The sequence below is a fragment of the Pimephales promelas genome, chromosome 4, assembly GCF_988280905.1.
Source record: "Pimephales promelas chromosome 4, fPimPro1.hap1.1, whole genome shotgun sequence".
NCBI classification, from domain to species: Eukaryota; Metazoa; Chordata; class Actinopteri; order Cypriniformes; family Leuciscidae; genus Pimephales; species Pimephales promelas.
Window position 1 is genome coordinate 22,467,173 of NC_142772.1, and position 14,089 is coordinate 22,481,261.

Sequence of the window (14,089 nt, forward strand, 5' to 3'; positions counted from 1 at the left end):
ATTCATAGATTTCACTTTAATGCGTCAGTCACTAAAAATCACTAAAAACAATGGGACATTCTAAAACGCTTACTGCTTACTGTAAAATACTTGGTGCCTACTTAAAAAGTGATTTGAAAGTGTTAAAAGGTCAAATTCTGTGTTCCACTAGTTAAAGATGTTAACTATATTCAGGCGAGCAGATGAGCCCATTGCAAAGCGTTATGTGATTTCATGATTTAGTGTATTCTTAAAAAAATTCTATGGGAAACGCGTAATGAGAAACTGCAATGCATTTATATTCGGAGTTCATCTGCTAGCCTGTACATAGTATTCATCACCATAAGGCATACACTGAATGTTGTCTTTTAATATCACCGTCTTACTACATTAGTTGCACAAACCTGGTAAAAATGACTGGTGAGCATTGTTTTCCCTCCAGGAGTACATTCCTATAAGTGTGTTATGCCACATGAAAACTAAGAATCCAGCAGTGTTTCCCCTCCTCCCCTCACCCTAAACAAGTTAAACACAAGCTCCACCCCACACAGCCAATTTCATTGGTCAACTCAGTCACTCGTTTACCTGGCAAGAAAAGGTCAGACTTCATGGATTCAGTTCAGAAAAATCATAGATGGATCCGATTGGGACAAACAGTAAAGCTATACATCAGGGTGTGCTACCAATGATATCAACTTTAATTTAAAGTGCTAGTTCACCCCAAAATAAAAATTCTGTCAGTAATCACTCACCCTCATGTTGTGCCAACCCCATAAGACTTTTGTTCATATTCTGAACATAAATTAAGATATTTTTGATTAAATCTGAGAGCTGGATCACTTCGCCATAGGCTTCTTAGGGGATCTAAACTGGCCGGCCCAAAAGTTTTGAAAGACATCGTTAAAATAGTCCGAGTGACTACAGTGGCTCAATCTTAAAGGGTCATTCCATCTCTGGAAAGATGAATGTGTATTTAAAATGGGTGTGAAATTATGTGAAATTATTTTTGAATTTGGAGCTTTCTAGACTGAGAAAAGCCAGATAATGTGTTTTTGGCTGATGTGGATGAAAGACAACAACTCACTACGTGAAATCTCACGGCCCACAGAAAAGGAAATTAATATTTTTGTTATTAAAGGTTCTCTAAGCGATGTGAGGCCAAAACATTTTTTGTCACATACATCAAACGTCTCCTCACTATCGGCTAGCTGCCTGTCCCCTAAACACAAATAAACGCGGTCTCTGTAGACACCACAGGCTCCACAAACGGCAACAAAAACAATCATGTCTCACCCGGACCACGAAACCTAACAAACAGTGTTCCAGCCAATCACTGGCAAGAAGTATTTGAGGGTGGGTCTGGGGGGTTAGTGCGCGTGCACATGAAGGGAGTGTGTGTGTGAAGGAGAGCGAAGCATCAGAGGGAAGTTTGAAAAATGGCCGACACACGACCAAAGAGACGTCGTTCTGAAGAACAAATTAAAAAGAAGAAGGAGTCGGATAAAGAACGTGCGAAGTTCCGAATTTACATCGGTAGCAAAGCTTTTGAACGATGGCGAGAACTCCGGCGGCAGAAGGGCTTCCAGTCCGATATTCAGGTTGCTCTGTTTTTGCTGGACAGGTGGGTAACGTTAAATTGTTTTTTTTTCTTATAAATTGACGCTTATGTTCGCCAACCCACACGAGGATATAATTAGCTAGAAATGCACGTTCATAATTATTTCAGGAAGCACGGAAGGGAGGGGGAGGAGATGAGATGCGGAGGAGGGAGGGTCTAGCTAGCCTCCGATTTGTTTGAAAATATTCCGAACGTCAACACCCAGGATCGCTTAGAGAACCTTTAATATACGTTATTTATTTATTTATTTTTTTGCGCACAAAAAGTGTTCTCGTCGCTTGATGAACTTAAGATTGAGCCACTGTAGTCACTCTGACTATTTTAACGGTGTCTTTCATAACTTTTGGGCCAGCCAGTTTAGATCCCTTAAGAGGCCAATGGGGGAGTGATCCAGCTCTCAGATTTAATCAAAAAATATCTTAATTTGTGTTCCGAAGATGAACGAAAGTCTTATGGGGTTGGACCACATGAGGGTGAGTGATTACTGACGGAATTTTCATTTTGGGGTGAACTATCCCTTTAACAATAATGATTACACAATTACACACTGTACCTTTAATAAATAATTTCATTAACATTTGGTTTAATCGTGAAACTTGTCTACTGATGGTATGTTTAAAGATCAAAAGGCACATTGTAGCCAAGCTGTTATATTTACACTTCCAAACATCAGTGATCTGATCGGTTTTAGGTCAATCATCTCTTTAAGAGACAGCAATCTGTTAGCCAAATTGGGAGTTAAGGTGAATTAGTAGGATACTATTGACTTGTTCTCTATGGAAGTCTCTGCATGAGATATTGATGTAGCACTGCATGGATGGACGCAGCATCATTCTATTATTCTATAGGCTCAGAGTGGATTGTGTTGTGTGTTTGATCGAAGTGCATTGCTTGCAAACAAAATCAGAATATACTTCAGTCAGGAAAAAATGACAGAAAGATGCCTGAATTGTGATTTTTGTTTGGTTTAGTTCCATATCACTGCCTCCATGTAAGTAGTTATCTTTGCTGTGTGCTTATTTGGAAACTGCACAATAATTGTGATTTATTTGTATTAGTAAGTTTGATATTGAAGCACAGAAGTCAGTGTGGGTAACAGACAGTAGTAGTTTGTGGTGTAAGGACTTTTCCCCTCTGAGTAAGTCACTGCCTTAGTTTAACCTGACATATGTTAGGCCCTCCTTTTTAGTATTCAAATGTGAAAATATCACGTTTTGTGAGTGTATGAAATGAGAGACGTCGGGGAAGTTATGAGAATGACTGACATCAAGTCACTCATTTATGTTGCCAAACTATAATATGCTGCTTAACTTTTTTGATGTAATTTTCATAACTGCTGAAATGTCATTTCCACTTAATATCATAAAAAAGGAGAGTAGAATGTGTTTGTGTGAATGTGATGGACGTATATGTATTATGAATCTAAAGTTGAAGTGAGCTTGCACAGTATATGTGTACTATATTTCTGCTCAGGAATCCCTTGAATCCAGGCAAAATGAGCAGAGCTATACATGCAACACTATTTTTAGTGCCTCTTGAGGAGTAAACAAATAAATACCTCACAATGCCATGACAACAGCTGTTGTAAATAGCCAGGCACCTGTTTAACAATATACCCACTTTCAAATATGTATAGTTTGAGTCTCTGTGTTATTCTTCTCTGATTTTATTTAATTTATGCTTAAGTCATTTGTAGTTGTGCAATGTGTTAAGAGATCATTTCACTGTAATACATAAGTATTTTTTGTTCCAATTTGAGCAAAAGTAATGACCACAAGATGGAGACATTGACCCTGTTATGCCTGCATATTACTAGTCGCTTTGGAGATGGAGCGCTTAAGTAGTTGAGCATCAAACTGAGGTCAGTGCTATTTGGCAGCGAACCCTCCATTTTAAAATTCTCTAAATTTATAAGTTGGCACGTCCTTCTTAAAAACTTGACGTTTTCTCACATATCACTAAGTTAACCGCAAACCTTATACCCTTAGGCTAGTAATGATGGATTGGATTTGACATTAATTTCCTTACAAATCTCTTGAAATATTTTTTGGGCCAAATTTTCTCCTGACAGTGTGTCTTTTGAAATGCATACGTTTGGCAGTCATGGATCTGGTTGAAATTCCACAGTACTGTTTGACACGGCTTTCAGCCAGGATGGATTGATGGTTGTTGACAGATGGCTAATTATATCCAGGGGACTATTTGTCTGACTTGACCTACAAGAGGTGGTTACTGTTATTTTTTAAAGGTGATAGGGCTCAAATGAAATGGTGAAGGAGGTTTCAGGAGGAAAGGGGGATCTATACACATACAAACTTGATTAGATTTTGGTCAGCCTACATGGTGGACATGGAAAAAAGTCCTTTCTCATGTTAAAAGTATTTGAAGTTAGTCAAGATTTGCATGTATTTTTATTGCTTTTGAACTGAAAATCACATCAGGCTTCTTGAATGGTTTACTGTATCTACTCTGAAGTTCTAGAAATTCAAGAAAAAGTATTGACCAGAAAGTTTACAGTTGAAAATACCAAACCGAAACTGTAAACATGCGGGAAAGAAAGCCCAAACAAATGCCACAGTGATTCTAGACGTCACTTATGAACCTACAATTGAACTATAATGCCATCTTGCATTAGTGAAAGTGATAGAGAGCCTGTAACTAACGTGCCAGATTTCGTCAACTTTTCTCTCCTCCCGCTGGCTGTTTTTCCCTCTAACCCCACTTCAGTAACAAGACATTGTATCCCGCAGGCAGCCAGACGGACATTTGATGCGTGGTCGCCGCTGGGGAAGCGTTGTTTGACATTCAGCTGCTCCCTACATTATCTGCTAATTGACAGCCCCTATCTGCCCTCCGGCGAGCCAAGATGACACGTGTGGGAAGGGCCGAGGTGAGGGGAGAATAGGGAAGTGCCAATCACCAGCAGATTATCAGAGCGAATGGGTGGTAACAGGCCTTAATATGACCTGGCTGCTCCAGGTTTTGTGGGTTAATTGTTGGTGGTGCAACAGCAGCAATGTGATGACCTCTTCTTCCAAAGTAATACATTGATACTCATCGAAACAATTGTGTTTTAGTCTTTCAGATCTCATTCACACGTCATTGATGTCTAACAGACCGTGAGCTGTCCTATTTGTCGATATAATGACATGAATTGAACATTTATCTATTTTCTTAATGTGTGCTGTTGATCTTATTGTGAACGATTGGTCAATGCAAGATTCCAGGGAGACAACAGACTTCTCTCTGGTGACCTATCCCGGACTTTACCGATTATTTAAGGTGCGTCTCAATCGGCTCCCTAACGAGTCAGTGAGTCAGTATATCGTGGACATGAATTCGGGCACTGGTAAGGACAGTAAGGACCACTACACATTGGGACACTGATAAGTGATGACTATTTCTTGCAATATGACAACATCCTCATTGTACAACATCACTACTGGTATTTATGAACATCAAAAGAACTGATATCTTTCTGAAATAATTTCTAAATGTTCTCTAAAGTACATTATGATAAACAATTTGTTATTCACATATACATGCAACACTTCCGGCGAACATAAAAGATAAATGTTAGCTGTACACCTGTTTAGCGATGTACGTTTATGCAGAATTATAATTGAATAATGGTTTGTATTTTAAAAACCTCTATCACGTGTCATTATGTGTAGTGAGTTGGCTTGCAGGATTTATGTTTTGCGCTTCAGATTTTCCATTAAGGGAACATAGAAAGTATCTGTGCTCTCTGTTTTTAACGGTGCACTGCATTGTGGGACTTTATAGGGATCAAACGTTTCACTGGTAGAATTTTGCGATTGAGAGACAGCCCATAAAATGACTTGACTCAATGATCAGTGCACTGACTACTGAAATGGTTGAGACACACCCTTGGTCTGCTTAAACCCCGCCCCTTTCTTACAATTGTGTTCAAGATTGCATTCAGATCTGCCTCCATTCAATCAACAACCGATGAATAGAACCAAGCTTAATTTTTCGACAAATATGTTTCACTTGGATGTATCACAATAAGGAAGACACTATAATATCTTGCGCTGTTTAGTTTAACAGTTTTGGTTGTGAGACAGTTGTCAGGTAAATTATCTGAGAGCATTTTACAAAATATGCTTTAGCTTGCCAACGGTTAGCATGGTAAAACCTTCTCCGAGAAGTTTTGTCTCTTCATTTATTGAAAGACTGTCTACAAGACAAATAATCTGCTTTGAACAATAGTGAAAATTGTATGCTTAATCCACAGGTGTACCGTGTATTTTTTTAGATTTAGATCAAACGCCCCATATACCTTCAAATATGACATTATTTGAGGGGACAACTCTTTGTAGTGGTGTCCGAAACCATAGAAGACGTTATTGTGTGCGCTTATTCAATTCCACATTGCACTGCAATAACAAGTTTACAACCAATATACGCTTAGCCGCTGTCCGAATTCACTCTCACTTTTTCAATCATTTTCAAGTGAACAGAATTAGTGGACTAACGTAGGGAATGCTGAATGAGGGTTTCGGGGGGTGATTTCAGATTCACCTGAGGACTTTTTTTTTTTTTCTGGATTTTGTACTTTATTTCTATATGGTGTGGTACTTACTCTGGGTGTCTGTCAGGACTCTGTGATCAGATGACTGCTTTTAGAGGGGACAATAGTAAATGAGGTTGTTGGACATCATGAACTAGATGTTGAACACCTAGAATTTCTAAGCTGCAAGTCAAAGTGGATTCACTGAAGCACGGTTTTGTGCGCTGAAGTTTGTATTTGATTTATATAATGTGTAATATGTTAGGTACCCTATTGAAGGGCCATGCTTTACATATCCTTTTCTAAGAAACACTGATGGGGGTTATGTTGACTTTATGCAACCTAATTATTAAAGGAAAAGGACCCAAGGTAGGACCAAGGAGCACATAAGGTTAAAATTATATTTAATAGTACAGAACAAAGACTGTAATAAAAAAATAAAAATTAACAAAGCGTCTGTGACGTCACCCATAGACTTTCTGAATAACTGAGGCCGTATATGGGGTGTATGGGCGGCGCCATCTTTTGAAAATCTTGGGAAATCCTAACTCTGCCCACCTTCTGGCCAATCCATATATGAGTAAAAGGGCGGGCTTTGTGTGAGACTGAGTCCGCCGGTGGACACGCTTCTTCAGCCAAGCAGCCTCAGCTATCTCTATCGTTAAGAATGACTGACAGACAAGGCTACTTTTTACAGTCTATGGCTGCAAAGCTGCTGAAGAATAGTCCGATGTGGGACATATCAGTCCATTCTTATGATTCTTATATGACTTGTCCCCACCACTTTTTGCGAGGGTCGATAATTTTGAACTCGGACGAGCTCTTTAATCCGTTGCGGAGACTCTATTCGTTCCTGTGAAGTCGCAAAGGAAAATGCACACAAACGTGTCCCTGCTTGATATACAACCACTGATAAACATAATCGGTTTTAATGAGATCGAAAAACTATACAAGTGCGGACTAAAGAACCCAGAACCTCTAAAACGCTTGGCAAAACTTCTGCCACTGGACCATTAAAGTGCATGCATGTTTTTGTCGGATTTATGTATTTCTTCACGTGAAAATTCTCGCCAACAACGACATATTAGATCTCATTAAATGACAAATTAAACACAATGTACTATTTAAATCGATTGCTGGACATCGGTATGCTATTGTACATAGGTGCATGTGATTTATAATTTAGCATTGTATGAGCCCCCCAAAACCCCACCTGTCCCTACCTAAGACGCTAACGTTTCTGAGGCAATTTAATGCTAACTGTTGCAGTGGCACTTCCCGCAAAGATTGGGCATAGTAGGACATAGTAGTGGAATGTCACTTACTGTAAAAAAAAAAAAAAAAAAAAATGGAGTGAACTACACCTACAGTGTTGGTTAGTGTAGTTTACAGCAGAGCAACCCATTTTATGTACAATATTTCAAAACAAATGTTCAGAAAAGATACAGAGGTGGTATGATGATTTGTATCAGATCATGGCTTGTATCAAGCCCTTTATCAGCTGTCAATCAATCTGTCCATCAAAGTTTACCACGCCCTTATGCGTCATACGTTTTATATCTAAATACGATCTAAATTAATTAACAAATTAGAAAAAAAAATCACCCCCCTCACAGTTGTCAGACACTCGGAACCTATCGAAAAATACAATAAAAGTCCATGGGACCAACCTGTAAAAACATGAATTTATCCTGTGAAAACGGACATTTTAACATGGGGTCTATGGACATTTGCTCCCTTTTAGGACCTGCCCCGAGTGGATTTTCGATCGTATTGCAGTTTTTTTTTGCACTTCTGGGTAGGCTTAATTTTTCAGATTAGAATGTTGCCGCTTGGTACAGAATGAAGTGCTTGAATATGATTGGTTACTTGATGCACCACACCCACCTGCCAGTGGCCAATATTTTGAATTTTGACTTTAAATTCTGCACATTGTTGCCTTTGACTGTTGGACTCTAACGGTTTGACGCCCATGCGTCGTCTTCAGTCATTCTGAACTAATAAAAATAATATTGCTCCTTGGTCTTAGCTAGACCTTGGGTCCTTTTTCTTAGATTTCTGTCCTGTTCTGTGAGCACCAACTAGGCTGAAGTGCATGTGACTCCTTTCTACTAATTATAAAGCACTTTCTTAAAACACACTAATATATATATATATATATATATATATATATATTGCACTGGACTGCTACTCTACATTATATGCAGCACTGTGTCAAAGGAACTACAAAGGGTTAAAGGCATGCATTTTTGAAATATAACTATAGCGATGTTAAAACTGTCTGCTGAGTTTCCAGCAGTGGACCTTTTAGACCTAAGGCGATATTCAATAAAAACAGGCAACAAGTCTAGAACCTATAGAGCAAACCATGCTAGACAGTAGACAGACACTAGTAACACTACACTGGTAGCTGCAATAGTCATAGCATAGACTGTTGATGTGGTTAAACAGAGCTTTGGGTTTAGGCAGCAAATTTGGAAAGTTGGGTATTGGTTGACGGGACGATTTCTGTCATGCAGATTTGAGTAGTCTGACAGCTTGTGACAAGAAACTTTCATTGTCTAGTGGTTTTAGCCTGGATTCACTTTAGCCTCGCTCCAGAAGTTAGGATTGTGAACATCTCATGAAAAGGGAATGGATCATGCTTTATGCTACCTCTCAATGTAGATCTCTCACCAAAAGGCTCCTGGATGAACTAGATCTCTTGTTGTTAAAGGGATAAATCAAATAAAAATGAAAACTCTGCCACCATTTACTGCACCCTTATGTCTTTTCAACCTGCATAAACTTTCTTTCTTCTGAAGAACACAATTAAAATTTGTTGGTGGCCACATAGTTTTGGCTGCACTGCACAATCAATCATTAAAAGATCTCGATCTTGATTCAAACACCAACACGATCTCATTCCTAAATGACAACGTGTCTATTAAACCTTTTTCAAAATCACACATGAACGTTCAAATATGCATTCGTTATCATACATGGGTATGAAACAGCTTCATAAACAGTCTTTTCGACCACACATTATTGTTATTTCGGTGTTACAATAATTTAAATGAAAAATACTGATATAAAAGTTTATATAGTTCAAATATAAACACTGATGCTGGGATAAAAGTTTGAAGTTTTGATATAAACACTGATGATAGAATACTAAACTACAAGTAGAGCAAAACACTATGGTTACAGGTGGCGACAAGTGACCGTTATAAAATGTATGTGTCATTTGTCATTGCATTATTAATTCAAGAGTTTTGCTCAACTACTGATTTATACAGTTATGAAACAAGCGAAGTATTTATGAGTGAGTCATTGAATCATTAACTGAAATCAAAGTTGTTTTTTTTTTTTAATTCATTAATTCATTCAAATTAAGTAAACATTAACTGACTGCAGCAATTTACATTGGGTCAGAACATCTAGTAAATGTTATTTTGATTAGCTGTCTGTTCAGAATCATGGGATAATTGTTATCTGTTTGAAAAAAAAAAGTGATTTATCCAGAATAATGCAGCTCTAGTGATCATTGGGTTCCATTATATAGAGAAATAAAAATAGATTTCTCTAAATATCTAATATGGTCCTCGGAAGAAAAAAAGTCATTCAGGTTTAGATGAATTGAGGGTGAGTAAATGATGACATAATTTTGGATGAGATATCCATTTAAGCAGATTTAAAGGTAATTGTGTCTTAATGTCTTTAGTCCCTGTGTCCACATTTAATACATTAGTAATCTGATTTATTGGCAAGGGACATTAATGCCATTGAACCATGTACTAATATCCTCTGAGACTCAAGGACCTTCCAAGTTTTGGCTGCTTAACGGAAAAACTGTTCCCTCTAAATAATTTTTATGAACAGATTTATCAGTGTTGGCTTACAATTTATAGTGTATTTGTTGATGGAGACGATCTTAACTGAAAGTGAAATGGCAGACAAAAGAGATGAGCCTAATTATGAATCTAAAATTCAGAGGCAGTAAATTCTGGAAAATTCTCTGGCAAATCACACTCTATAACATCACAGTGAAAAAGTAATTTCCCTCAACCACCCAGACACAGCCGAACAATGAGACTCGAGGATTAAACAGTCATTCTCTCTTGGAGTGAAGAACAAAGGGAAAAAAAGGAAATATGGTTTGTTTAAGCTGCCCACAATTTCATTTTGTGGATTTTTTCTGACATGATTTCCATAAGGGGAGATTTTTTCTTTCAAGATACCATTTCTACTGTCGCCATCAGACATCACGTCATCTTGTTTCTGGAGCACACAACCTCTTTTATTTTTTATTTTTTATTCTTTTCTGGTGTCTGATTAAATCTCTGCTTTATTGTGGATGAATCTTCGCATTTGAAAAACACAGGGGAATGTATGATGTTGCTAAATTAAGTGCGTGTTTGCCTTTTTCTTTTTAGAAGATTTTAGAAAAGAAAAGAAAAAAGAGTGAAATATTTGCTTTGAGTCTGCTTCAGTCTAGCTATATAGCAACCCCCCTCAAGATGAGGAAATGTCTTTCTGAAAATGAGACACCACATTTAAAAAGAAAATGGCTTTGGTCAATGCCCCGTTGAGTCTAAATAATTTCCTTGAGTTTTGAGATGTTTTTATTTTGTAAAGCCTAGAACTGTGACACTCAGTTTCAGGCTGAGGGAAGGCGAGACCAGGAACTGTGTTTACATTTTCTTTCATAAACAACTGAAAATGTACTGCCTTGTCCAGAATACTCAAATCATAACCCAGTGTATCTCAAATATGGGAACATGGAAATATGTGTAGAACATTAGGAAGTACTAAAACACTGATATAAGGTGTCATTGTTTTAGTAATTTTCTCCTGTACATGGTTGAAATGTCCTGCCATATTGGGACATACATCCAAGTGAAATATGTAGGTATGGGACTTGATTCGATCCATCGGTTGGTAATGGGAGGCAGATTTTAATGCAAGTTTGCAATTGATTGTTGGTTAGGTTTAAGGGGACTAAATGATTGGAGGAGTCGGTGTATGATACAAGAGAGTGTCATTTCAAAGGAAGATCCCATTTTGATTTAAAAAAGAAATATGTGGTGTTTAAAATCTGCTCCAGTTGTTTGAAACAGTCTGTATCTGAAAGTGTGTTCAGTTCAGCAGAAAGTTTCAGTTAGTACTTAAGTGTACCCGGCATAGTTTGTTCATATCAATTACATGTATTTAGAAAATAGTGCACATTTAATTCCATGCCTATAGGTCCCACTAACACTTTTGCTTTTGCTATTTGAAATGAATTTTTTACTAAAATCCTTTTTTGCTATATATTAATCAGCTGTTAAGCCAAGACCAATCTTTTTAGTAATGGTGTTCACGTGTATTATAAAGGTTCAGTCCTTCTATATCAATAATTGAAGAGTTCAGATGCAAAAGCCTCTAAATGCCATTTGAAATTTTCTTCTTTAATGATGATTTTTGTCAAACTTGTATATTCAAGTTCAGTAATTTCACTTAAATAACAATTAATAGGTAATTATCATTGCCATTTAAGTGAAATTACTGAACATAAATATACAAGCTTGACAAAAATCATCATTAAAGAAGAAAATTTCAAATGGCATTTAGAGGCTTTTGCATCTGAACTCTTCAATTGGAGTTTCAATTAGTGTTAAAATTGTCACCATGCACCTCAATATGAGAGAAACTACATCACGGACCCTGGTCAGCAACAGAAACAGTTACCATTTATGCATATAAGAAATGTTCTCTTAAAATTGACCCATCCTTGCCTCTCTTTAATAGTGCCTACATTTAACTTGTGTAAAATTCAGTGAAATGTCAGTAGCTTCTTATGGAGAATGTTTTGGACATCTGCAACCACCCAGAATTAAGAGCAGAACTTTGTGATTGTTTTAAAAAAATATTAATAGTTTGCATAAAACATAATAACTTCGGGACTGAAGAAAATGATATAAGTAGCCCATATGTCAGACACTAGGTGGGTTCATTAGATGTCAGGGTGTTCAATGGTCCAAATGTTCTCTAGACATAATCACAGGGGCTGTGGCTCAACCTCTGCTGCCAGACGCTCTGCCTTCTCCTGAGCGGACAAATTTCACAAGTAGAAATAATGAGTTGCTACTCTGGCATCTCTCTGAGAAGCAGGGGTGAGACAGGGCACAAGAGGGAAGACCTGTCTACATTAAACCCAACAGAGAACCCAGGAGAGAAACCATGCATGCAAACGCGAGATCTTTCTGGGCTTGGTCACAAACATGCCTTAAAGTTTTCTTCTTTCTTTCCTTCCCTCTCCTTGTTCTTCCCAATCTGCTCATTAAAACAGATCTGTGAACTCCGACAGGAAACGCACAGGAAGTGAGAACAAGCGTTCAATTGGCATTTCAGATTTTTGAGAATTTCCCTAAAAATATGCTCTTAATGGATAGACTAGCCTCATTTGAAGCGTGTCATACACTCTCCTTAACAGCATCTCGGCTACATAACACGGACCTTGTCTTTGGAGTAATTCGACGTGTCATCCATTCCTGTGCAGCCAGCTGATAGGGGGCAAAGAGCTAATGATTAATACCATGATATAATGGGCTGGAAAAAAAAAGATGGCAAGTTCACCATGGAGGCGTCTCCTGAACCTGACCGATAGCAGCAGGGTGCAGGCAGATAAACAGGAAACAAACCCCCTCAAATCCCCTTTCGGTAAGACGCGTGTAACAGGAGACGCAATGCCAATAAATAACGATGCTTTATTGCCTCGCTCTGATTGGCTATGGTAAATATAACGGCGTATCTCCAGCTAACAGCACAGCCACAGGTATTTTCGGCAATATTTGACAGGTCTAAAGACGAGACCCGTTGGATTACAGGTTGTATAATGTCGTTACATCATCACTGCAATACTAACTTGGTGAAACATTGTTTAAAAACTGCTTACAAGACAAAGCAGGCAGAGGTGAAGAAATGATTTGTCTTCATGCTAAATACTAATATTTGGGCTATTACACTGCCACTATGCTCACGCTAGCTGACAGTGTGAATGGTAAAAAGCTTGTAAGTGGTAAGTATTAGCAGCTGGCCAACCGCACAGGAACAATGCGCTTTCACATAAGCGTACACCCTTTATTTGTTTTGTCTAAAATTCGAGTAGCAACGAACAGAGACGCATGCTCTTGGGTGCTTTACGCACTGTGCTGTTTACAAGCAATTGTAATTATAGTCTGCATTTATTCAGTAACCGATCAAGCACAGGGGAACTGAGCGCATAAAACAATCAGGACGACCCTCATTAGCACTGCCGTTTTTCTTTTAAATTGCCACTGTGCACGAGGCCGATGATCGCTTCCATATGGCTTTGGTCATCTCTAATAAATAGCATCGCGTTTCTCCTGCTCGGAGCGATCCAAATTTAACAGAAACCTCAAGCACTCCTCTAATACGCTCGACATGTCCAGGATTTCCTCCCATTTATCGAAGGGTTGCAGGCTGGAGTGTTTTCACTGCTGCTCTTATATGTGTTTGGAAGGAGCTGTTGGAAGTTTTTGTGGATCACAGTCCCAGATTCACTTCCTCTGTCAGTGGGCTGCAGTTTCCATTACTCAAATGGAAGAAGCAGTAAAGAGGGGCCAGTGTGTAGATGTGTGGTCCAGTGGCTGATGAGTGCGTCCCTGCCATTACACTTAGTCCTCAAAAGCTTTCGAGAACATTGATAGTTCAATATGAAGCGTAAAAGATCAATAGGTCACCTAATCAGCATATTTGAATGATTTCTGAAGGATCATGTGAGATTGGAGTAATTTAGCTCAGACTGATCTCATGAAGTAGCGTGTGTATGACACGCCAATTCGTATTTCCATTTTTGGCGTGCTATCAACACGCATAATCGCTTTTCAGCGTGTTTATGAACGCCGTTGACTTAACGTTATTACTGTGTATATAAATATATGACTTACCTCAACCCCGTCCCTAAACCTAAACCA